The sequence below is a fragment of the Strongylocentrotus purpuratus genome, unplaced genomic scaffold (assembly GCF_000002235.5).
Source record: "Strongylocentrotus purpuratus isolate Spur 01 unplaced genomic scaffold, Spur_5.0 spur5_scaffold_11, whole genome shotgun sequence".
NCBI lineage: Eukaryota > Metazoa > Echinodermata > Echinoidea > Camarodonta > Strongylocentrotidae > Strongylocentrotus > Strongylocentrotus purpuratus.
Window position 1 is genome coordinate 16,848,861 of NW_022145596.1, and position 27,718 is coordinate 16,876,578.

A 27,718-nucleotide genomic window follows, 5' to 3' on the forward strand; every position below is an offset into this window, starting at 1 on the left:
TGCACTTGACACACACGCCCCGTAATGCGGTGACATTCGACCCCTTTCACGGTGTCTCTTCACTCACTTTGAAGGTCCTCCTGCCAACAGCCTGTCTTATTTCTTCTCCCACACCTTACGGCTCTTCTTTGACGTACTTCTTCTTCTCTTTAGTTTAAAGAGTTTTACTTACAAATGGTCTCTGAAATCTCTACTTTTATTTTCCCGTTTCTCCTTCTCCTCCTCCTCCTCCTCCTTTTTCTTCTTCTCCTCTTACCGCCTCCTCCCCTTTCTTCTTCTTCTTCTTCTTCTCCTCTTCCGCCTCCCCTTCTTCTTCTTTTACTACAACTACTACTATACTACTACTACTACTACTACTTTATCTTCTTCCCTCTCCCTTTTTTGTTTCTCCATCTCACTTTGTCTCTGTCTCTTTCAGAAGTACATGTATACGTGAAAAACATGATGAACTTCCTCCCCTATTTTCTTACCCATCGAACAACTTCCCCCCACCCGTCCTCGCTAAATTCGTTTCAAATGGAGTCAATTTCATTTCCATCTCATCAAATACTCCGCGGTGTGATGACTGAAATTGATATAAAGGCCTATTTGGGAAGTCATTGAATTCTCTCACATCAAATCTGAACTCCGCGGTGGGTATTCCGTTAATTTAACTTTTGAAACAGAGCAAGATTTAGCTGTCGATAAGAGTTAGTCGGGGTGAAAGTAAAGAAAGACCCAGCACGTTTGACATAACTGATGTTTTTATATGAAGTGTTGTCAAAATTTGAAACGTTCGTCTGTTGAGAGTTGAAAATACGCTGCCCTTGAAATTGTAGATTTAAAATTGATTTCCGATAGTGTTACAATACCGCACCTGTAGACAAGACTGGGCAATATGTGTGTTCAATTGTTAAATCCTTTCCTTAAAGTATTCAATGATGTTCATGTTTTTTATAAAGAATACCCAAAATGCTTTGAATTATAAACAAAAATGCTACACATAATAGTTTCTAATAGAAAATTATGATATCGTGAAATGAAATTCCGTTCCTCTTCGGCAAAACGAGACCGGAACAAACATTTTAATGAAAAACATGTCGTCTGGTTGAAAATGCGGATTATGTCTAGAAAAATGATGTATGGACTTCGAAGAATAAAAATTTAAATAAGAGGCCCGCTTGCAGACGAATGCACCAACCTTCAAAATGTTAAATTTTCATTACATTAGATCCACAAGAAAAAGTCCCACACAAAACTCAGTCTCTTTATTTTTTGTATAAACCATAAGGCTAGCAAATCTGTGGATTGCAGTCGGTCTACCTGGAAGGTGTTTGTATTTAAGATGTTGGTACAAACCAGGGCGAGTCGACGGAGTGCAAGTGGCGACAATTGGCTACAAATTGTTGGGGGTGATTGATGATGGGGTGCACGAAGAGGTCGTGGGCTAACACGACTTCAACCCGCATTAGGGGTCTTAAAGTGATGCAAATCTCTCCCCGTAGTCGCCCGGGTCCCAGGCCCTCGAGGGATGGACCCCAGAACCGGAGTCCTGTACGTGCCGCCACATGCGCCTCTGCGCATTTAATGCCTTCTGGAGTTTCAAGACACCGCCTCATTTGTAGTGACTTGGGCTGAGGTGATCAGATTTGGCAATGTTTCACATATTTTCCCTTTTGTCTCCGAAAATTTATTCAACTTTTCAGCCGGATACAGACGTTCCTGCGTCTCATAACTTTGGGGGATGATTTGACGGTATTTGATATAAGTTTGGACAAGTTTGAGCAAGAACATGTCTCCCAATAGTCTTACGTTGAATGGCTAAAGGGACTAAAGAATTCAATAACAGGTTGATATTACAAATCTCCTTGCCCGTAGCTTGAGGTAAGCCGTAAAGCTATAAACAATTCAGTTAAACATACCGAATCAGGTACAGCAGGTACGGCAATGACCTGACATAGAATGTTAAAGCTATATCTCGACTAATAATGGTCAATGACTTGGTGGCTACCGACTTATTAATACTTTTGCAGCATGAATCTATTATGGCTGCAATGCCCTTTCGAACCGCCCTACTTGTAACCGACTTGTGCTGCGTTCAAGAATGCCATTTCCAGAAGACGCCTCGCAATGCCGAACTAGTACTGAATTACATCCACATCTTACAAAGATGAGACCGGTCTATACTATCGCAGTCTATATGGATCAATTCAACAATTTAGACAATTTAGTTACAATTTTTCAGACTGCTAATGGGAATGAATTTTCACACGTCAAAGACACATTACCAGTTGGACAAAACATATAGCTTACAATTGGCTCACGTTGATTCATCATTATACAGAAAGTCCATTGCGATGAGTCAGTCAAGCTTTACGCTCCAACAACATGGGTGATTTATTTTCCAGAATCGAGGTGGAGGCGCATCTCTATAAGATTGCCTCGAATACAATGCAGACATTTTAGCAGAGTGTACAGCCCCCCGTAACGAAAAAAGGGACCACAGTTGATTTTGTCGCAAAGTTCTCCCGGCAAGACCAAATCACTAAAAAAGAGAGATAGCTCTTTTGTCAAGGTGTAAGCAAGTAAAGCGAATCCAAAAAGAGATTCCCTCGCGCTCTTCTGAAATAGGATTACTAAGAGGGGATAAGCCGTTGAGGACTTTAATCCTCAGTTAGTTAAAAATACTTAATACAATTCACTGGTCCTTGACTCTCTACCTTTGCTCGTATTGTCCACCATGGCGGTAAGTCCTGAGACCCGCTCCGCTTTTGAGTTGTAAACCGTTCTCCTCTATCCCAAGGAATTGTCACTTTATACCCCGCATTTGATAAGGTATACCCACTCACCCTTTCTTTCTCTCTTCAATTGACGTTGCACTATTTGATTGCCCTTTTGAAGACTCTTTGATCCTCTTTGAGGATGTATCGATCGAAGATGTTGATAGCCCACTCGCGCAGTAGCTGTTACAAACATGTCCATTGGTAGGCAAACAGTTACAAAGTGTTACGGCATTATTCTCATTTCATTCAAATAGAGCTGTGTGTTTTTTTAAAAGCAAAATGGCATACAAATTTTTGTTACAAACTCCCAGCAACATGAGAAAATCACAATGAAATATTTTCAAATTATACTTATAAATCCTACCAAATATATCGGTGACCACAATGGACATCATAATTCTTAGCAAAACAAAAAGAGAAACTATTACAACCTACAAACACGCAAAATTGCAAGACCAACAATTTCAGCCAGCCAGCCAGGGCAGATAATACCTTGTGCAAGTTATAACTTTTCTAAACAACCAGAGCTCAGGAGAGCGTAAGTAGCTAGCTTTCTAGCAATGTCCTTAACCCTGATGCAATATGAGTGGGTAACAATGAGGATGAAGGGCAAACTCCTTACCCCTCTTTGTAGGGCGCAGGACACCCCACCGACTAGATCATTCCCCTTCAATGGCAAAGACGGTGGAAGCCATCTCGACTCAAGTCCCAAGAACACTAATGAGCTAGTCACAAAGATTGGATCAAACCGGGGGTAAACAGGACGAAATTGAAACCAGACCAAATTTTGGACTTGACCCCTAAGCGAACTCCACAAATTAAATGGAAGGTATATAGCTGAGGTACGATCGTAGCCTCGCTTTGCCGTCATGGGATCTAGGGAGAGATATTGTCTTGGGTGATTCCGAGTGATCTTTGATATTTAAAGTAATATTCATTTTCTTTTTGAACATTTTCTATTTGAAGTTGAGATGAGAAATTCTGGATTAGTTTTGCAATTTAAGCAACCAGCACTTTCAGCTTCTCATAGTCGGACGAACATCGTAAGAAGTAGCAGCTACAATAATATGTCAAGAACTTTGACAAGAACAGAACTAGATATCTTCAGTGCATTCCAGCAATAACGAGTACATTAATTTGTAGGAAAATCGCCAATGAAATGAGAGACTCTCAATGGTCTTGGTGAAAAACATTAAGGTACCTCACAGTCATATAGAGGACATTTTTACTAACATGACCAACATGCTGAGTTAAGTTTCTATACCCATACTCATGATATTTTAGTGTTTATAGATATTATATTGTGTTACAAAAAACAGGACAGATTTGATTGAAAAGGTCATTTCAGCTCAGCTTTACTGATAACAGATGACATCAGTATACATACAGTTCAAAGTTCATGTCTATAACAAGGTGACCCCTAAAAATAGACGCAATTTCCAAAGAAAAATACCATGTGTATATACATGGCACCTTCTCTATACGACGGTAAGAGGATTTCGGTGTAACCTGTAATGACTTAAGTGAGATTTGTAATACGGACTCGGACCCGAAACTCCGATTCCCCTTCTGCCACCTGCCTACCGATGGCAGATGGGACAAGGAATGGTCTCCCCTTCTCCATTACTTCTCAGGTTCAAAGACTCATTTTCATCCCGTCCTCATGCAGCATATACTTGATATTATGATCTGTAAGAGTAGGTAAGCGACCGATGATAACGTCATGGGTTGATGTCAGTGCTGGGTAGCTTGTTACTTTCATGTAAGGAACCAGAAAAGCATAGTCACAGCTCGATAATTCATTTTAAAGAGTGCTTTGTTGATGAAATGCACAAACTATGGACTCTGTTCTTGAATCAAAGAATGGTCCGTGTGAAATTTGTGAGACTTCACAGTGTGATGCCTTTTGGTTTATTTAAAAGGAAGATAAAGTGGTTATGCAGGCCGAATAAAAAGAAACCAATTTTCAATAACTCATCTCAATTGAAGCAATATCAAGAATGGTAGGAGGTTATAAATCCAGCGCCATATTCGTTTTATCTTCTTTAATTGGACAGCGCCACCACCCAACGCCGAGGAGGCGCTGACGGACATTCTCATTTCGCAATTGCTCTGTAAAATTACGAGGCCTGCCGAGTTGGAACAAATTTCCATTTGTGTTAAAAACATCACTTAAAAGGTAGTGAAAGTTGTGTTTTTCAATTTTAGGGGATGATGAAGTTGAAGTTGAGAGAGTTGTGCAGCTGTTTTAGCTATCAGAAAGCGCCAAGCGGAAGCACAAGTGCTCGTTTTTTTCCCGCCGTCCGTCTATCCCTGAATAACGATTATTGTTGTACTGGATGAAAGTTACTGTTTTCAGGCGATATAAATCTTCCGACCCCTTTTCTGTGCTTGACACTGTAAAAGACACGGAACGTCGTGAGTACAATGACTCTTGCATAAGAGACAACTGACTCAATCCCTAGGTTATATCATCTGAAGATAGTGAAATTAGATCTGCATGCATTAGCATCCGAATGCAATGCGAACCCAATAATGACCGATGGTGTTGTACATTAGGTAGCACTTACAAGCATTTCCAGTGTAGACACAGGATGCATTATTCAGGGTAAAATTGGTCCTATACAAACCCTGGTCTATTTTTGCATTTGTGGTCTTTCACCACCAGTCGAAGGCCACACGAGGCTGTGAAGAAACTTGTAGACCAAACTCACAATGCTCGGAACATACACTTTCCCTATTTTAATGTCTTTAAACTTAACTTACTTTAATCGACTAAAAACTAGTCTTGTGGTATCAGATCGTGATGCTAGAATCTAGTACAGTTTATCGATATAAAATGGATGAAAGAGGATAACATCCAGAACAGTTTTTGGTAATTTTAAGCTCTAAAGTGTTTAGGGGCGCCATTAGACATGACGGTGTGGGTGCGACGCAGCCATAGATAGTACAGAAGACGAACCCTAGGAATTTCTTCTGGAAATACAAACCCATCTCGCGCTCACTTAGATACATTGTTGACTCAATAAACACAAAGTATTCCGATTTATACAAATACAAACATGCACTTCACACCAATCTATCTGTTCCTCTCTTCAGGAAAAGAGACGAGGGGAAAAAGAAAACCCACCCAATTGTCATGACTGTGGAAATAGCGCACAATGAGAAAAGAAATCGCGATTGATAAAATAATATTTTTTTTGAGTATCATGTCTGGGTAGAAATTGGGTAGAAGCATGAAATTGGATGTACAAAGACTCCCCGGTGTGCGGTGACTTGGGGAAGAAGTGACTTCCGTTTTGTTGGTTTGAGATCGGGTGGAAAATCGGACAATGATTCTGGGGGCCTGTTCTATTCAAAGGCGGTTGCCTGGAATAAACATGTATGTTTAGAAGCGTGGGCACAGAAAAAACATTCTCCCACTATGATCGGCAACTGTTTCTAATTTAGGCTCTCTTTTCAAGCGTGTGCAACCAGGAGGCATCGCAAAAGGGAAATCCATAAAATGCAACGTATTTATTAAAAAGAAACGCAAAGAGATCTGGGGTTTGATCGTAAATTAGAAGAAAAAAAGTAGGTTAAAGAGAGAGAGATCGCGAACAGTGCCACGTTTGTTTGAGCATCGAGGATGTAGGCCGGTGGTGTCTTTTTATAAATGCCCTAGAACTAGAACTATGGAAGGCGATGTACTTTCCAAGGTTGTTCTCTATATCCATTAGAAGTAATAATAGTTTAAACTGTACCCCTCCCTTCTTTCATAGAATTGCACGTGTAATTGAAACATGAGAAACGAATCATTGTGACTGAAATAAGAAATGATGAAACTCCATTCATGTTCCATTTCAGACGAAATCCATGCAGACAAAACCGAGAGATTGAAGTCATGTCATTCTATTTAATCACCTAAACGTGTTTGTACACTAATTGCAGGATCACAGGTAAACTGTATATATATATGATTATGTAGCCTATATATATGTTGAAATGAGCCGCTGCGGCCGCTGATTCCGAATGTATCATTATATAGGCCACTCGGAGGTCAATTTGGTATATCGATTTTCTTTGCAATCGAGCAGATTTTCACACAATGTAATTCCATTGTTTCGTCATCTGTATTTTTTTAAGGTCCTCCCAAACCATCTCGAAGTTTCTTTATTCTGGCGATTAGTCTGACAAGTGGCCGAACCCACTCTGAATGTGCATCAATAGTATCGCTTTACCGCCGAAAATCGATTGCAATTATCGCGCACAGAAGCAGGATAATAAAAATCGGACAGCTATCAATTGCAGTAATCGTCTGTCTACATAGTTAATGCTTCACAGACGGGTATTGCCTATATAACAAACGAATGACACGAATTTGTAATTCGGTGACTTTGAGGAACTTCATTTTACAAAAAACATGTTGTGTGCATGTACGAATGAAATCCATAATGTTTAGAAAACTTAATATAACACAAGAACCGTGGTTATATCCAACGTACGATATCATCATACCATATACACCATGTACAAAAACTTTCTCCAAGCATATGAAATACTTATTTTATCTTTTCACATTTTTGGCCTACTTTCAATGGAACTCATTATTTGTCTAACAACAAAACTTATTTTGCTATTTTTGTATATACATTTTGCTATGATTACGGACTAGATATTTTTTTTAATTCTATTCAATTCTTTTCCATGTCAAACAAAATATTACAGATCAATTATAATCATTTAAAACAATCAAGGAATACATATTGGAAACAGAGGGGTCCACTCAAAAGCAATGCTTGTACAAGTGTGGACCCCACAAAATGATAGTTAGGAATAGTGAGTAATTAAATTAACAAATTACGAGAAAGAATTGCAAAGGGTTGAAAAGGGATTAAACACGGTATGTGTTACGGCGTAGCTTTATCAATGTTCTGTAACACATTAGGTGATTAGAATCAATATAGAGCAGTATGGTATATCTGTCGTAGGGTATGAGCCGGGGTAATTAGGAGAAAGCTTTTGTTTCGCTTTGATAGGGGCCTGGCAGCCACAGCCACCTGCCAAGCCGATGATACATGTACGATGTAGACTTGAACATGACGTAGACGTCCACATGGAACATAACATTGTCTGCCTCGTAATATATTCCCGTATACCAAATGAGACTCTACGGGTGAGCGAATGATCTTGTTGGATGTAACGATGTTAAACAGTTTGACTTATGACCGATTGGTCTGAATTATTAGATTGTATTAGTTTAATCTGACTACATCGTCACTTACTACTACTACTACTTATACTACTGATACTACTACTACGACTACTACTACTACTACTACTACTGCTGCTGCTGCTGCTGCTGCTACTACTACTACTACTACTACTACTAAATCTACTACTTCTACTACTTCTACTACTACTACTACAACTACTACTACATCTACTTCTACATCTACTACTACTACTACTACTACTACTACTATTAATACTACTACTACTACTTATACTACTACTTCTACTATTAATAATACTACCACCACTACTTTTGCTACGTAAAATTAATTAAACACATTATCAACCTCAAAACAGAAATATGTTTCATTCGATTTGGCCATGTGTATCCTTCTGCAACATTCACTATGAATGCCAACCCATCTAATTCACCACATTGTCTTGTAACATTCCATTAATTTAGTGCAAATTAAAAAAAAAACTATTTCAATTTGAATGAGAAGTGTTACAGTCTTGAACTCTAGCCAGAGCAATAAAAAAATGGCAATTCAATTCGATTTCATTTCAACGTTCAGTTGGTCCCTCGTGAATTGATCGTGGTATTTTAAGGGATTCGTAGCTCCTCGCCATACCCCACATCCTCTTTGTAGAACAGAGAGCTAAACTTTTAACCCCATAAGGTTTCAATAAGACAAACCCCATGAAAAAAGAGGGAGAAAGACAAAGATAGAAAGAGAGAGAGAGAGAGAGAGAGAGAGAGAGAGAGGTTTCATTTTCTGGACCAGATCTGTGGTTGCTATTATTCACTCATTTGATCTGATTTTGACTCGCGCGTATTGACAATACGAAATGCATTTACGCCACTGTATACTTATGACTTTACATTTTATTTTGTAACAATGTTGACTCTTTATCTGATTTCCTCGTCGCTACATATTTCACATTCATTCAAGTGTGGAATTTATCGCTTTTTGAAGTAAAAATGGGAAAGGATTATACGTATGGTGCCGAAATGTATAGAGTACTTATTAATTTTTTTTCTCTTTAAAACCCACAGTGTAATACACATACATGTTGGAATGCACGCCAAAGTGTAATATGGCACTATAGGTATTAACAAAGAATTGACAAACATGATATCCGCTGAATTCGAGCATTTACAACTCAAAAGTGTAATTTTGAAAGTAAACATTCAGCGTAACTTTGCTACGAAATAATTATGAAAGCAATAGTAACAAACAAACCAATCGCGTTTTCAAACGAACACAAATCATATGCATGATAAAATGCCCATTGCGTTACAGCTCTTTGAGTTGCATACTATCGAAACTCCAGCTTTGACTTTCAACCGATTTGTCGAAACTGTACCCTACAAAAGTTATAAGGTAACCATGGCAACTGATCGAAAGTGATATGCCTTTGGACTCGGACTTGAGTCAGCTAGAGAGAGATATGGATCCATTTGATTCGACTTTGTACTGAGTATGGTATACTATATATCATGTCTCTGGGACGGAGACCAGTCAATGACATTGCACTGTATAGGTTTCACAACAGGTTTACAAATCATATTCCCTGCACATAATACGAGTCCCCCAAATACAAAGGGTACCCATGAATGATCAAACATCGTTGTGTTTTATAATCCATTATGTTTGATGCTCTATTCATGATTTGATAATGGAAAACGTGATATATTTGAGATTTTGAGATTAATATTGTCGATCGCTAACTGTCTTGTGTCACAGTTCAGGCAGACATGGAAAAACTGGTGGTGTAACTTGAAAGAGGTACTTACCGCTGGTACACTGTGTGTTGACTCCACTTGATGTGACAATATAATTACGAAGAGGTAGAACATAAAACTGAGAGTCCACGGCGTAATATTTCCCATATACATCCTTCGAGAGAACCAACAACATGACAACGACGCGTTTGAATTCCGCCGTAAGTCCGGCGTCGTCGCCGTCGCCGCCTTCTTCGAAGAAAACACAGAGTCTGTATGTGATGAGGATGAGGATGTTGAAGATGATAAGGATGTTGTTGCTGATGACGGCGTTCGCCGTGATCGCGAATGCCTGACGTCTGGTCTCGACAGCGAGTTCGTTTGGTTATGCGTCATGTGTGACGCGCATGGGTACGAAGTAGACGATGATACATCAGTGAATTGCGCGCGGTCAACGCGCTCGAAGACGCGCCTTCCATCGGCGTCGTAATGGGAACATTTGCAGGAGTCTCTCACGCCGGTGCTCGTGCCACTTAGTACATTTGTTCCAGAGAGGTCGGGGGAGCCCACCGGGGATAATCTATCCATGGGCGTTGCTTCGGCTGAGTGCCCCATCGTGCTTCAATACCTGGTACTATACACGGTCATGTCAGCGGCACGGAATCGGCGGCAACAATGTCACCGACAGCACTATGCAACCTCCACACCCGAAGCAGGAACTTGCAGTAAATAATCTTCCTCAAATTCAGCACGTCGAATCAAAACGGCTCCCAAAATTGATGATATTCAATATAATCAAGCAGCCTTATGAAATGCCATTCAATTTAGACTATGTAGATGATGGTACATCCGAATGTTAACGTAAACTCCAGATAATTTGGTGAAAATGAACGAAATGTAGAGATCAAAATCAATCCTTATCACCGTCCTTAATGTTATTTCCCCGAGGTAATGTCGACGCCGCCTGCTTCCAAATTAATCCCCTTGCCTCGTTTAGCGTGCATTAATCCTTAGTTGGGTTAAAAGATGAATTCTGCAATATGATCGGTAGATCCAGACAGTGAAATATAATCAATGCGAGATGATGAAAACTGATCAAGTTCAAACTTGATGAATTGATCCCGCAAGAAGAATATTATTTCACTTATTGGCGCTGTAGTTTAATAAAGCAGCTGACTTGTTCCACGAAAACTGATGATAGTACAATGACTGATGATGATGTCTCAGATATCACGTGTTGTGGTCGTTAGGGGTCCAAGAGATAGCTTGATGATGAGCTTAAAGAGATAAGTAAAGAGCCTCTTCTGTTTCGCTTTGGAGGAAAACGCCACGAAGGTGTGTACAGGAGGCAAGCTATCCTAGAATGGTTACAGTGTAAGAAACTCTTGCCCGCTCACTGCTGTACACCCCGGTTCGTCCATGGTCGCACACACACTCGCAACTCACCTATTGTTACCAGCACACAACGCTCCTAACCAATCGGGAGTCGAGATGGGGCGTGGCCTACAGGGAAAGATTCGACCAATACTGTGCGCTCATTCCATCATACATAATTCCTTTCAAAAAAATGACAGAGGGAGAATAGCTTAAGGGCTTTTCTTTTATACGAATCCGTAATCCATGATGTATTTATTTCCCTTTTTTGAAGCCCTCGTCCCTCGCTCAATGAAGACCATATTTTGGGGATGAATTTTCGGCGATGCACGTGACAAGAACGGCACCTTTTATCGTCTGTCGTAGAAACATAGAGCCACACCAGACGGTATGTTATTAACACTCCTAAACATACACCGCTTATTTTCAAACATACCTCACCCTAAGCCTCCCCATGCTCTCGGCATAAACCGTGGCACATACTTGACATTCGTAGCTCCAAGGAGAGAAACACCCCTCCCCTCCCTCTCCCCCTCCCGTTTTCCAATACCAACCGCCGTGGTCACACAACATTACCCCTATTTAGAATAACACTCTAAGTCCCGGTCATCCCGTTATTGATTTCCAATGGTCTTCTTAAGAGTTGAATTAACTGGAAAGATTGGATTGGATTGTTTGGTTATATTGGTATCTTGTTCACATCAATATACACGGCGAGAAAAAAATGGCTAAGACAAATAGGCTACATTGTTCGGCTTGACATGCTTGGAGTAGGGAGAGATAGGAGGGGGTACGCGAGGGGTGCGATACCACCATTGGTAGGAAGAGTTCTGTCTACCAAGCGCTACCTGGGGGTCTGGTGTGTCCTTCACCCTCACCTCTTGCATATGCTCCATATTAATACAATATTTGCTTACCCCCCCCCCCCCTCTTTAACGCAGGTACATGCTCATCATAGATTTACTTTCATTTCATTTCCTCTCTCTTCATTTTCTCCTCACGCTATTATTTACATCTTTTAAGCTACTCAGGTGTTTAGAATAATAGACATAACTGGTTCCACTTCGTTGAAGGTTCCTCATCTGGTATGAGATCGCATCAAGTTAGCTGATGGAATCCACTGCCCATTTTCACTTCTGCTTCCAAAAACAAAACGAAATTGGTAAATGATATTTGTTCAAAATAGTACGCGTATTTGTATCCTTGATATTCTGGAATTAAATGATGATTAGGATTGGTAGTTCTTTACAAAATTTTAAAAAAAAGTTCTATATATTTGGAGACATTAAATTTGAATTACTATACCCCCCCCCCCAAAAAAAAAGCAAAGAGAAAGACAACTTGCAAGTTATATTTTAAAAATAACATAATCTAAGACCTATATACGCAATAATATTCTATATTCAGATATAGATGTCTGACACAACTATTATGCATTCATATATTTAACAGAGAAAAATTCAGATGATTCCCCTTTTTTCTGGTCTACAAATTTTCAGAATACCACTGTCTTTAAAACAATGCCCGAATACCATCCGACATTTTACATACTACAGAATTGACTTCTAAAAATATTTTCTAATGATAGCCCACACTTTGACTCAAATTTCGGCCGTATTATTTCCTTAAACGTGTTTTTTTAAAGGGCATTGAACGTGTTTAAGCATGCACCTCCTACCCGTGTATCCGGCTATATGCCAAACACAATATGACCAACCAGAAAACCACCTTGATCCTGTAAACATGTAAACAGGATACATTTTCTTCCAAATCTTGATTTGGCATCCTGAATTTAAAAATGACTAATTGTTATTTTCGATGATAGTCATGAACAAAAATTTCAAATGCTTGTGCAATCATCATCATCGTCATCATCAATATTGCTAGATATAGATTTTTATTATCTCATTAGGTATTTCTATAGTGTGGGAGGCGATCGTGTTGTTCCTAAAATAAAACACAATTAAGCATGCATGATTTAAAGTATAATACTGATGTGGTACACAGAGGGAGCATGTCATGTTTAATTCAGAATGAGTACATTTTGGGGGGTTATTCATTGATTTTATTTTTCAAAACTCCCATTCTTTTTCGCACATACATAGATGCAATCATTTACCAAAGTCCTAGCTTACACAAAATAGAAATAATAATACAATTTTAAATCATTTTATAAATGATCATAATTACAGCATATTTTGCTATTTATAATTCACACAATGCATGTGACTAAAATATAACACAATTACCTAATGTGAAAATACTTTCATCAGATACAATTATTTCATGACCAACAACAAGAACAAGCATTGCTTTTTTCAGACTAAAACCGAATACTCTTTTAAAATTTTGATTTCCATATTTTTCAACATATAATTACTGTTTACATAATTGAAGTTATGAGTCTTTCCTTTATTAGAACACACCATCAATACCCCGAACCCTCCCACTCTCTTCCCTATTCTCTAATTCCGTGGACTTAACCAAGCCTCACCTTTTACTAAATACAATTTAACATCGATGACAACGAGAGAACATTGATTCATTACACGTTGTTCCAAGATCAAATTGTACCATATTGACATAGAATAATTATCTATCGTGGTGTGAAAACCATCCCTTAGGTCACATTTCACTCAATCATTTCATACTTCTGCTAAAATCAGAACAAATAAAGGGTAATTTGTTTACCATGTTGATCATTTTAGAAAGTCCAGGCCAGTTCAATCAATATTCCATCTTCTTAAAAACGAAGATGTCTGAAACATCAATCATCCAGGATGTCTCTGAGTATCTTTAGTCCGAACATACCTATATTTAAGCCCAGCACGTGATGACACATGGAATGTTATTTGTTTGTAGATTTCCTGACAATTTCAAGAATTCAAAATTAGATACAATCCTTTCCTGAGAACAACAGACAGATCACACCCCGAAAACGTGAGATATCCGTGCACCCTCGTGGAGCATTTTAAACGTTGGAAAAAAACATCTTCAAGCAAAGATTAGTCTTCTTCGGTGACTTTCTTTAAAGTTTAAAGCCATCAAACTTCATCTCGTTCATTTGTGATGTGATGGTTATTTTACCTGACTGCTAGGAAAGCATAAATGCTTGTAAGTAAGCAAACGACGGATTTAGGTCCTCTCCGAGTGACCTGGTAGTGAGAATTAATGCCTTACCAAAAAACACTAGCGCATCGTCTTGGTTTCGAACCCGGGTCACCAGATTACGAGACCACTGCTCTACCGACTGAGCTATCTCGCCTCCTCGTTATTTACAAGTACCTTATAACGACTCTCAAATGATAAGGTAATTTACTTTTGACTATATGATGTATTCATAATTTAAATACACATTTTCAACATGCATACAAATGTCAAATGAAACGAAATGAAATCAAATTACTATAAAAGGGTTTCATTTGTCAGACTAAAGTCAAGTCAAGATTTCTAGTTCAGAGTTATTTTCGGCTCTCGTTCCCCGAAAATAAGGAGAAAGTGCACGCGATGTTGCTTAGAGAGCGTAAGAGGGGTGCAAGAAGACAGGAGGAGACCCACTAATGCACCTCCTTCCACTCTTAATTCATTCGGTGTTCCCCTCTCTTCCATGCCAGGAGGCTGGCTGGACCACTCCTCTCTCTTACACCCTCTAAAGATAGAGTCCTGATAGGTGGCTTGTTTAAAGGGGGTGAACAGTGGCGTATTCAGAAATGGGTAAACAGGTGGGGGATTCTCCCAAGAATTGAAACGGCGGAATATAAGCTTATTTTAAAAACAATAATAATAATAATGAACGTTACTTGTTTATCGCATATCACTAATACAAAGAAAGTCCCAATGACCATAGACCTATTGCATCGAATTAAGAGGGGGAGGGGTTGAATCCTCCCCAAAATTGATGGGGCGAAATGGGGCACCTGCTTGGAATATACCATATAGACCTACTGCAAGTTAACATGATTTTTCGATTGCGTTAATAATACATGCACTAATCAAGACTCGAAAAGCAACTCGCATGACTAGCCCATACGTCAACTTTTCAAAGCGTTTAATATATGCATTGTTTTTTGGTGTATTTTCTTATCTTTTTATGTTTTTTACATTGAAATTTTACATGATATCACTCTTGCGTCAAATACCACACTAATCACTGACGCAGTCCTCCGTAAGCAAAATGACGTGTGATTGCCGGGCCTTAGCATTTCTTTTTGTGCAACGCACTTCTCCCCTCGTCATATTCAACGCTTCTAAAACAACTTTCTCCACCAACATTTCCCCAAACGTCTAGTCCTAGCATATTCAATTTCATTTGAATTTCTATTTTATCTTATTAAAACCTTAATATTCGTACCACTTTTTCCTTTAACCCACTGAAGGTGATTTTTTTGAAGCGCCTTGAGTCGAGGTGATCTGTTATATCCTCTTCTCGCGTGCCATCTCTAGCCGTCCAAAGGAAGACAGAGAGATAACGCGATAAGCCCGTCCTATTTTTCCCAAATCAGGCTGAATTACCTGTTTCTGAATTTTGTTTAAAAAAAAGCTGATACAGGGTTATCTTGAGCCAATATAATAGCTTGTTTGAAAGGTGAATACCCTCATTGTACTTTCCCTCTTTAAAAATTATCCTTTTACACTCATGTTTAAGAGCTTCTTGCATGCTTATCAGAAATTGCTATGATATAGTGATACATGTAGATCCGTAATCTACGAGTGTTGATCTTCTTAGTAATTAAGAGCTCTTGTTCATAACTCAATAAGATGATACGATTGAAATTGATTGTTCAAAGGCCGATATTTGAAGTGACTTATTCACGGGAATGAAGTTAAACATATATTGTTTACTTATCAATATAATGTCTAACATTTCCATGGATAAACAGACATTTTGTTTACCATCATTTCTTGGAACACGAATGAATTATATAGTTTGAAAAAACTTAAGAACGGGATTGGTACAGGAAAGAAAAACCCGGAGAGATAGCGAGATAGAAAGGGTTGGGCAAGAGAACATGATATGGAGAAAGAGAAGGAGGAGAGAGCGAGAGGGGGAAGAATGTTAGTCTAACAAAAAATAAAGAAAGAGAGATGTTGTAAGTGAAGACGATGAACACGTTTGGAGCTACAAGCTACCTCTTCCATTCGTTTTTGTGAAAGATAAATATTTTCTCTAACCCTATTTGTCACTACATACAATATAGTTCCAAAAAACGCTTGCGACTCAAAGAACATCCTTTATTTCAATGAAACGGAGAAAGAGGAGGAGGAGAGAGAGAGGGGGGAGTAGAAGAGAGGTAGTGAGAGAGAGAGAGAGAGAGAGAGAGAGAGAGAGAGAGAGAGAGGGGGGGGGGAGAGATTGTGAAGACGATGAACACGTTTGGAGTTGCAAGTATATTCATGTACTTCTTCCATTCGTTTTTGTGAAAGAGAAATATTTCCCCTAATCCTTCTTGTCACTACATATACAGTAGTTCCAAAGACACTTGCGACTCAAAGAACATCCTTTATTTCAAGGAGAGCAATTAGGTTAAAAATGTCAATATTCTTTCTTTGACAAAATGTAACGTGTACTTGCAAAGAGACATTCCTGAATAACAGATATGGTTTCATGGATGGGGAACAATGAGAAGGGATTACTTTAGCCCCATTTCCCCCCTAATTAAGCCGTCCCCGAGGTGAAAATACTAAAAAACTTCCATTTCATTCTGTTTTTGACAAAATGAATGTTTGTGATTGTATGTTGCGTTTTAAAATTCATCGCGGGGAGTATACTTCTGACCCATGTTTGGTTAAATTGTACATATTTTCATTGTTCAAGCGCTTTTATATTAATTCATGTTGTGGTTAATTGATAGAGCTCTTTCACTCGGAAATTCATTGACTATTCTGCAACTGAAGCTTGTCTCCTCTGTGTATGACCTCGCAATATAGTCTTATCTTTCAACCTTTTGGTTTCTTTTGTTCTCCATATTTCTAGATATTATTATATTATTATATATACAGTGTATATATATTCTCTGTCGCTTCCTTCTCCCCTCTCTTTCTCTCTCTCCCCCCATCCGTCTCTACGTGTCCCTCTATGTCCCTCTCTCTCCTCCACCCCTTTCTTTGGTCATCCCCTTACTACCCCAAATTCTGTGGCTATCTAACTTGTAAAATGTCCTCTCTATTTTGTTTTTCTCCTTCTCTCATTTATCTTATCTCTCACTCTTCTCATCTCTCTCCCTTTCTTTCTTCCTCATCCCTTCCAACCCCATAATTCTCGAATGGTTCAGTATTTCAACTGCTTCTCATTCCCCATTTCTCTCTCTCTCTATCTCTTTCTCTCTCACTCTCTCTCTCTCATTCTCTCCCTCTCTCTGTCTTTCTCTCTGTCTTTCTCTCATTCTCCCTCTTCAACTCGTGTCTTTCCTATTTGTCATCTTCCATTCTGACACCCATCCTCCCATCGTTTTGGGGTCAATCACCTTCGTGTGCGTGAATTAACCTTCCTCGTTCATTGTGCCTTAATTGCAAGCCAAGTTACCGAACAAAAAATAGACTAAAATAGCCTAACCTCCCCGAAAGAAAGAAAGAAAGGAATAAATAGCATTCACAGTTTTTTAACCCCAAAACACTTGCAACATTTAAATGCATCTAATGTCTGATTTCTTAGTTAAGGTCAAACGAGTATCTATCCTTCAAACGTAGACAAAAATGCATGAATCTTATCGACAGATAAGGAGGCTTTTTGTTTAAAAAAAATAAAATAAGCAAACACACAAAATACAAACAATCAAACAAAAATATGTTGCTCAACAAAGTATACCAAACTTCTACGAATAGCTTCAATATAGATTGGTAGCAACAGCAGATAAGCTTTAATTAGGGCAATTGGGAACAAATCATTACATTTCTATTTGTAACCTTCTTAATTTCGTGGAAGAGGACCATGCCTATAGAATAGCTCATTTTACTACTTTATCAAAACGAATGCAACACGTTACTTGTTTAGGCACGTTACTTTTTTTTTGGTAAGAATTTAAAGAATATTACATTCTTTTGCTGAATATTACAATACATGTGTATTTGATAAATCACAGACATACATATACTACAAATTATATAAGTGAGACCGCACCTTTATACCTCTTAACCGCACGTGAGCAACGACTCCTCTTCTGCTATTCTTTCAAAAATATTGACATATTGTAGTTTCCTAACTCTTCCCCCTCCTTACCCATCCTGACGTCAACTGTCTCTTATTTTTCACAAACATCCAAATACGTACAGGGGATTCAACTATCTCTCTGTGGAAAATAATTCCGTCGTGATAAAAATGATACGGAAAAGGGGTGTGTTGAGGGGTATAACCATCACAGGAAAAACGCCAGCGGCAGAATGTTTTAAGATTTTCCTCCCCTCCTCTTTGAAGACTCCACATTTCAAGAATATCAAAAATAAATTTGCCTCATAGGCATATGATATTATATTAAGCTTTAGTAAAGATAGTAAGCGATGCTTTGTAAAGGTTTCACATTGAAGGCCAATGTTTCCCCGCTTATAAATATAGATTGTCTTATCAAATCGTAGTTTGGAAAAGTCTACACGCTCCTACTAAATTAAATAAATCTCTATGCTCCTGAACTTTCTAATTTTGCAGATAGATACTAATATATCAAGTTTAACAATTATTATGATAACATCAGATTTATTATGCAATAATCACAATCGAAAGAAGAAATAAATGTTCATCGAAGCTAATCAAATTTCACATTGAGATCTCGAATTCTAATAGCAGAGGAGAAAACAAAATTATTTAATCAACTCGATGTTAAGAACATAATTATAATATAACTCAAGAAAAATTTTACTTTATCAATGCTTTTCCGAATTTATATTGAGATCTAGAAGTCCTGAAAAATTAGCTCTCAAACTATCATATTTGGAATATAATCTCACATTGAAAAATCTTGATTTGTGTAATGTTTTTATTATAATCGAAGGTAGAAGTCTATCTTGAATAAAAGATTATCAAGAATATAAACTTTATCTTGAGATTCCAAACCCTAACAGGAAGATCCAAGATATCAAAGTATAAACAAACAAAACACGTTTTAGGGATGAACGATCCCGTATTATGATTGCCTGATAACTGAAAGTAGAATATTACAATTTGATATCTATTCGGAGAATTAAGCCACAAGATTCTTTTTGCAATCATAATTCTCTAGCTATTCGACAAGTTTTTGAGTTTTGATTTGTTCTTTCTTCAAATGAAGGGTGATACACACTATCATTCCAAGAAAGGCATAATTTAATATGTGATATATTCTGTGTTTCGCATACAAAACGAGCTTCGTATTCCCCTAGAATTCTGTAATTGTAATGTGTTTTTTTCTACTTTCACTTGAGAATGCGAGTAATTTACTTTGATCTTAAGTTCATCCGTATAAGTAACAACGCCTTTAGAGTGGTTAGTTCCGTGGCTGAAGAAAGAAAGATCACCACATTCTGATTTAAATGATGTTTCTAGTTCAGAGGTTAAAAAAGTTTCTTGCAATAAAATGATGTTTGCTTTTTAAAACGATAGCCATGAAAATATGATATCTCGTTTCGCTTTATTTCTTATTCCTCTTACGTTGAGGGATATTAGGTGTAATATTTGAGATTCCATATTAAATCAGATATGCGTCATTAATACGATGACCGGGGTAATAATATCTGTTAAAGCGCTTAGAGACGGTATTTCGTACTAAATGCTGTATAAGTCCAGATAATCATTGTTTTTAATTTTTAAAAAATATATAAAATATGAATTTGAAATATAAAAATGAAAATAAATTTAAATTACTTTTGAAAGTATCAATTCATATCTAGTCTAATATGATCTCTAGAAAGGATGTCGACTTAATACGATGATGAAATACCGTTTTTTAGATACGGTCCAAGCTTTATTGAAGTACGAACATAATTATATCGAAATCAAACATATCATAGGATTATTAGCATAGTTCCATGGTATACTAAAATCTTAGATGTTATATCGTCGGTAAGGTATATAAGACAAATTATTTTGGCCAGAGGTTCGTATACCATGGAGTAAGTAATACCAAAGCCATGAATAGGGTATATATCGGTTCATCGATTGTGTAATTCCAGTGGGGTCAATAAAGTACTCCAAGTTTAAGTACATGTTCTTCGTTTCCTGGTGCACATTAAAGGGCACGGCTGAATCACCTCAAAAGAAATACTTTACGGGATAAAACTACGATTAAGCAATTAAAGTTGGCTAATCTTTGAGAAGTTGAGAGTAGCAAAAGCTTTACGCATTGTGTGTTGAGGTTCCCGCAGCTGTTATGACGGCGATGAATAATACAGGAGGGGGTGGAGTGACTGTAATAAATAATGGGCAATTGACTTCAGTAGCAAACGGTGGCCCCGCCATTTAGGCCTCTTCTAAAAACGAAGATGGTTTTCAGCTGTCAGCTAACGGTGTGTTTTGCCTAGCGCACAACTACACAAATCCTCCTGTGATCCGATTTTCGAAGATGTCATCAGATATCATTAGATATAGAATAAATATCCGAGTGATATAATAGGCCCTGTTCATTAATCTCTATCATGTTAATTAAAAACTCGATGAATGTTGAGCTACGTCGGAAAATTAATGCCATATATTCGGTCGGATTTCACTTACGATTAGCCGTCTCGTAACGTCCCTTTCTTACTATCTTTTGTACATGGTATATAATTCAGATAAAGTCGATGCCCGGTCATTTGGAATCCGACGGGACTAGAAGGGATCCAGTTTGCTTAATCTCCTCTATCTGGGGAAGATCGAATCCTCTTCATTTTTTTTTGTGGGGAGGGTGGGGGGGGGGGGTTATCTTTTGATTTGGAATGAGAAATTGGAGATTATTGAGCTGCGATCGATGACCTTACACTGTTAATGATGTGAAGCAGATGACTTCTGTTCGGGGTGAGCGATGCGTTTTTGTTTCGTTTACCCCGCCATTGATCAGAGTAGCCCTTGCCCGTATTGTTGAGCTATAACCTATAAAATGCAACCGATTTTATGGACATTTGCATCTTCAATGATTGCAAACACCGCGGGGTCGATACAAAAGGAGGATGATGGGGGAGGGAGGAGTTTTCCTCTTAGAGATCTAATATCGCAAGTAGGGTGTGTCGAAAAGAAAGCGGCATCGGCACGCTTTCATCTCGGTTTACTGTCATAAATGCGGCTTTGCCGATTAGTGTGCAAGGGATAATTGCGAGTTAACAATTACCTAGGGTAGAAAGTTTATTAGGGGGCCAGGTATAGGGGAAAGGTGCTATGTATATACAATTAAGAGTGAGTTCTTAGCTTACCTTAATCTCTTAAGGCATTGTGATATATCTCCTTGAGGATCTTCTTAGATCTTTCATGATTCTAATTAAATTCATGTCATTGTCATGAGCCGCCACAGTACATGGTCAAGGTGATGTCAAGAGGCTTAGAAGTGTATTATGAAAATAAATGGACTTTCGGAGCTTCTTGTATTTTCAAAATACCCGCGGTATTTCATGGCTCATTTATGTTATTGTTTGCAGGGGAGCACAACATATAGAGTTGTAATTCTTCTTTTATTGAAGTACATTTTACGAATAGGAAGATAGATGGAACGTACAAAGGATACGAGGAAGCAAAAGGCGAAGATAATAAGGAAGAACGAAAGATAAAGAAAAAAGCGGAGATAGAGAACAGAAGGGGGTAAATTAAGATCGAGGAAAATGAAGCTGAAGAAAAAAAGTAGTAGAAAGAACGGAGTATAATAGGATGGAGAAGAAGAAAAAGGTGGCGATATGAAATTATGACGGCGTATGCCATTTATTATTAGCTTGCTATAATAACTATACTTATCATGACCTTTTATAATGATATGATTACAATCATACAGTTTGGGCTATCAAGACCGTTGTGTATCAAATTCATCGAGTCTTATTCAAATATAGAAATGTATGAATTTTCTTGAATTTGATGTGGTTCGTTTGCTTTTCTCCGAAACCACCCATCTGTGATTTATGAGCCTTAACGCAAAATAATGATACATTTTATGTAATTATTTTTGTTACAAATATTAAAAAAAACTAAGAATTCGATTGCTTTCTGAATCTCTAGGTGTGCATGTTTTATATTCAAATTGTTTGTTGGGATCGGCGTTGAGTTGGGGGGGGGTGTCCCCTTGTCGAGGGTTCGTCTGCAATACAAGTTCATCTATTCCCGGTCAACGTCCTAATTTCCCGTTCTCATTTCATTTCTGTTTACCAACCGAATCATTCCTCAATTGTAAGAAACTCAAACGGGAGACAAATTGCATTTCAGCCAAGTCAATGACACCTGTATAACATTGAATAAGAACGAGAAAGAAATAAAAACCACCACATACTGTACCCTCACACAAACGAAATGATTTATTTCCTCCGCGATCGTTGCGATAATCCTATTAAAGCTGTTCCTTTTTATATTACCCCTTTGACAGTTGCATGTTCATATAATAGCAATGGCAAAGATTTGTCAAAAAAAGGTAATTTTTTTCTCGCATTTGGCTAAAATATGTCTTTTTTGGTGCGGTTTCCCAGGCGAGAATCGAAATAATCGAGAGACTAATCGGGGTAATATTGCGGGGCATTGTTTGCTTAGCGGCAAAACCTCAAGCGTAACGGATCAAAAGTATTGTTCTCTAAGGTGGTGCCAATAAGTGGTCCTGAAAGAGGGGTGGTAGAGCTGGAACAGGACCAGAAATATTGTTCCTTTACGGTCAAAGATCGGTCACCGGGAACGAGGGGTGTTTCACAAAGATCCCAAGTCGAACTTAACTCTAAAGTTGGACTTAAAAACTATGGAGAGCCATTTTGTAGCCTTAAAACAAAGTATATTCAAAAGCAAAAATTGAAGTATTTTAGACTTTTCATAAATTCCACATCAAGAACATGAATTCTTCTTGATAATAGAAAATTAGAACGATTCGATTCAACATTTTATGCCTTTTAAAATTAACTTTTACAAAATATTTTCATAGATGCTAATGGCTTTCCATAATTGTCCAACTGAGGATCTTTGTGAAACACCCCCCTGTTCCTATATATTGTTCAATTTTGTTCGTAGAAGGATCCCCCCCCCCCGGCACTGACACAACACGGGTCTCCATTGTAAGAGTTGCGATTCGGTCTTACGATAGTCTAATCGAAATCTAAGTTATCAAAACTTTGAAAACTTTATCAAGCGACAGATTCTTCGTGTCTCATAGAGGATATTGTGGACTTCGGCACTGTGGATTAATAATGATAATACACATTTTCTTGTTTAACCCTTGAGCAGTTTTTACCCAACATTATCCTTTGAACGGCTGCAGAAACCAAAATTGATCAAAAAGAGTGCATAATAATAATAATAGTAATAACAATAATAACAATAGGCATTTCTAAAATATTCTAGTCATTGTGTTGCAATTATAGGCACAAGCTATTTCTGAAACAATTGTCCCCATTTGTTTGCTCTGTTTCTGGCACCATACCATTCACGCATGAGTAAGCATAGGCATTTAACAATAATTTAGTATCTGAAAGAAAAATGGAAAAATGGGGGCATCCGGCCATCAAATGTTGAATTCCATCTTGTAGAGTCAAAACAACCACGAGAAACGCGAAAGAAGAGGCATCTCGACCGTGCTTGCCAAAACCGTCCAGTCCTTAGAATACAGTTGACAGCCACAGCTCAATCCTCCTCATTGTTTCTCGTTTTTTCGGTTTCGTTTTTTAACAAGAATATCTTACAGATGCGCATGTTCATCAACATTTAAATGACTACCTGCTCTGTGTTTGATTTTTTTCTTTATCATACCTTCTAGCATTAATGCAGTTAAATGTATGTGCCTATCCAATCATGAAAGTTCAAACTTGCTTTCTCTCTCTCTCTTAATTTGTATAGGTAGAGTATTCATTTCCTTTAATTTCATGTATATTCATTGACGGTTTTCATTTTAATTTTTGAAAAATAAAATGTCCACCTTTTCTTGTTCATGATAAGTGTATTTGAGATGTAAATATGTCCACATAAGTGACATAAGACATACGAATCTCATTCCATGTCACGATAATTCGATATATTTAAGAATGCTTGAACCTATTTCCTCTCTCCTAATTTGAAATACTTCATTCGCTGCTTGAGGCATATTGGTTAAACCTTTGGTAAAAGGAATTCTGTGTACGATTATGTTTGTGGGACAAACATAGCTCAATCGTGTGGCGTAGGCAATATTTGGTTGAACCAACTTACACTATTCCCCTAAAAGAGGCCCAGAAAAAACCGAAACAAAAGTTGCAAGGGTCTAGACCCAGTCACTGTTTATAATTTTTAGGGGAATATGGCACTGTACTCTAAGTAGTAGACATATGTCATAAAACATATGTAATCCTATACTCTCCGATGTACAGTTTCTTTCCTTAAATTGAAAAAAAAGGGAAATATTTTTCAATAAACGAACCAAGGTGAGGGCCATAATAGGATATCGACATGGTTCATAAATAATGAAGTGGACGGATATAAGATTTGTGGTCAAACCGACAATATTATTGTTCTCAACGGAATGCATTCAGTTTTAGTTGCTCTCTTGGGAGTTGTTTATGGAACGAATAGTGCATGTTAAACTTTGAAAAGGGAAATACTATTAAAGGGATGAACTTGAATTTGAGAGGGAAAAGCGAAGAGATTTTAGCAAAAAGTCTCTGCATTTCAAAAGAATAGTAAACTTGACTTCTTTAAAAACAAAAACTGAAAACATACCTCAACTATTCTTCTTTATTTGTTGATTATTAAAACTAAGAGACAACGCCGATTATTATCATTATTATTATGATTATCATTATTATCCTTACTAGGCCTATCATTATTCATATTTTCATTTTTAATATTATCATAATTATCATTATTAGTATTATCATTATTATCTTTACTATTATTATTATCATTCTTATTATGATAAGTTTATTATTATTATAATTATTATAATTATCATTAATATCATTAGTATTATCATTATTATTATTATTATTATTATTATTATTATTAAAATCAATTGATTTGACGAATTGGTGAAAAGAAAGTAATGAATATATTCAAAATGGGAGATAGAGATAGAGAGAGAGAGAGAGAGAGAGAGAGAGATTATTGGTAAATAAATTCATTGGAGTATGTGACGATTATGAAAACGGGAAAACAAATGCGCAGAATAGTAGTTTTAAACTCCATTCCCATGAAATAATAGAAGAAATTTTAAACTCGTAATACTCCGAAAAAACTTAAATAAACAGTAATCTTACACCATTGCAAGGGGAAGTGTATCAAAAAATTAAACATATAAATTTGTAAACGATAGCAGAAATAAAGGGCATTCTACATATTTTACTTCAATTTATTGAGAACCCCTACATACACAAGTTTTCGGAGTAAAACTGGACAATTACAGACGTTTAGAAGTCAACAAAGCCATAGTATGAATCCACAACTGAATCATTATTCATTTTTTTTCTTTAAAGAAAAATCTATATTCATGCAGTGCATGAAATTGAATGGATTATGACATACATGCATATCTCTCTCTCTCTCTCTCTCTCTCTCTCTCTCTCTCTCTCTCTCTACCCCTCTCTCTCATGCAGAGGGCATTGCCCCCACACTCGTAAGATGCCAAAATATGATTTGATCTTTTTTTTTATAGTTGTATAGACCAGCTGACTCGATACGCGGAGACAGCCCCGTGAAGTGAAGGGTGGAAAGTGCGTCCACGATGGACCGAGGCGATACAAATCCAACAATTGCGGTGAAGACAAAATCTCTCAAAATAGATCCAAAAGAACAGTTATTCTCTCTATTTCCCTTCCAGTGCTGGTGCGTATTCAATCGGACGTGGGTGACAAAACATATCAAACGCGACGAGAAACATTTCCAGGATTTTATTCCCTTTTTATTTGCTTTTAGCGAATAACATTCTTGTATCTTTCCGATGTTGAGTTAAGATGACAGTAAATCGCTACATGTACTTCTAACACATTACCGTCGAGGGAATTAATATCACTGCGGTTTCAACGCCATTTACATTTCACGTCTAACCTTATTGAGCTGAGTATTCCAATACATGATTTATTCATATTTAGACATTTATGAGTGCTAATACAAATATTTTCTAGAAATCTTCCGAAATATCATTAGCTTCCATGCTGGTCTCATTTAAGTTCTATATAAATTGAATGAGTCAAGAAAATTACATCTTTTAAACTGGAAAGTTTAAGTAAGGTCAACATGTTCAACTTTATCGGTTTGTTAACTTACTTGAGCGGACAAATTAATCTTTTTTGTTTGTTCATTCAATATTTTAGAATCATATTGTTAAAAAAACTTTTAAAAAACTCACTCTATAACTCTCTCTCTCTCTCTCCCTCTCTCTCTCTATCTCTCTCTATCTCTCTCTATCTCTCTATCTATCTATCTATCTATATTTCTCCCACTATCACCCTCTCCTCATCTCTCTCTCTCCCCATCTCTCTCTATACTTACCTCTCTGGCCATCAATTTCCTCTCCCTGCCCTTCTATGCATCCATCCCTATCTCCGCCCCTGCCCCTTGCCTGCTCCTCTCCACTTCTCCGCTCTCCCTCTCTCTTAACACGTATGGGCGTAATCGTTTTTAAAATTTTGCCAGCGAGCGAAGCGAGCGAACATAAAAGGATATTTTTAAAATTTTATAATCAGCACAATAGATAAGATACAAAATAATGTATGCGGGCATCTCGCAACCAAACATACATGAAAATAAAAACCATGTAGGCCTTCGGTCCCAACGATACACGAATATGATGATATGAGCTGGCATCTCGTTGCCAAAAATTATCTTGTTTTTAAATGTTGCAAGCGATTGAAGCGAACGAGCTTGATTTAAACACGTAATTTCGACTAAAAATATATTTCAAGATATATTCGGCCACCACGCTGTCAAATAGAAAGATATTAGGACACCTCGTTGCCCAAATATGAAGCATTTAAAGGCACTTCGCTGCCAGAACTCACCCTGTTTCTAAATGTTGCGGGCGAGCGGAGCGGACGAGGAAGAATGACACTGTATTGTAATTAAAATGCCTATTTACTCATGAAACTACATATTCATGCGGTTTCTGATATTTGGTTTTCTCGAAATTGAAAGTAATTTTTGATTTAGCCAAATTTCTCTCATGTCACCCCCAGAGATGTATTGTGACTCCCTAGGGTGCTGTGGCACCACGGTTGATACATGCTGTCCTATGGGTATGTTGTTCTGTCTGTCATTTTTCTTGTTTTTAATTTTGTTTTAGGGAGGAATACAATTTCCAACCACACTCTCTGTTTAGATAATTCAACTACGTCTATTCTGAAAACAAGCCAATAGGCTTTAATACTGCCTCGATTTTGGACAAGCTATCTGTGAATTCAAAGGCATATAGCTTTCATTCTTTTAGAAATCCAAATACTGCACCCCTGCAGCCTATCGTTGATTGTATTGAAGTAGTTTCAGTTCAATCAGAATGGCGTCCTACAAAAGCTTTTATCTATTCAAGCATTACCCCCATTTATTGCATCCCTTAGTAATTGTTTG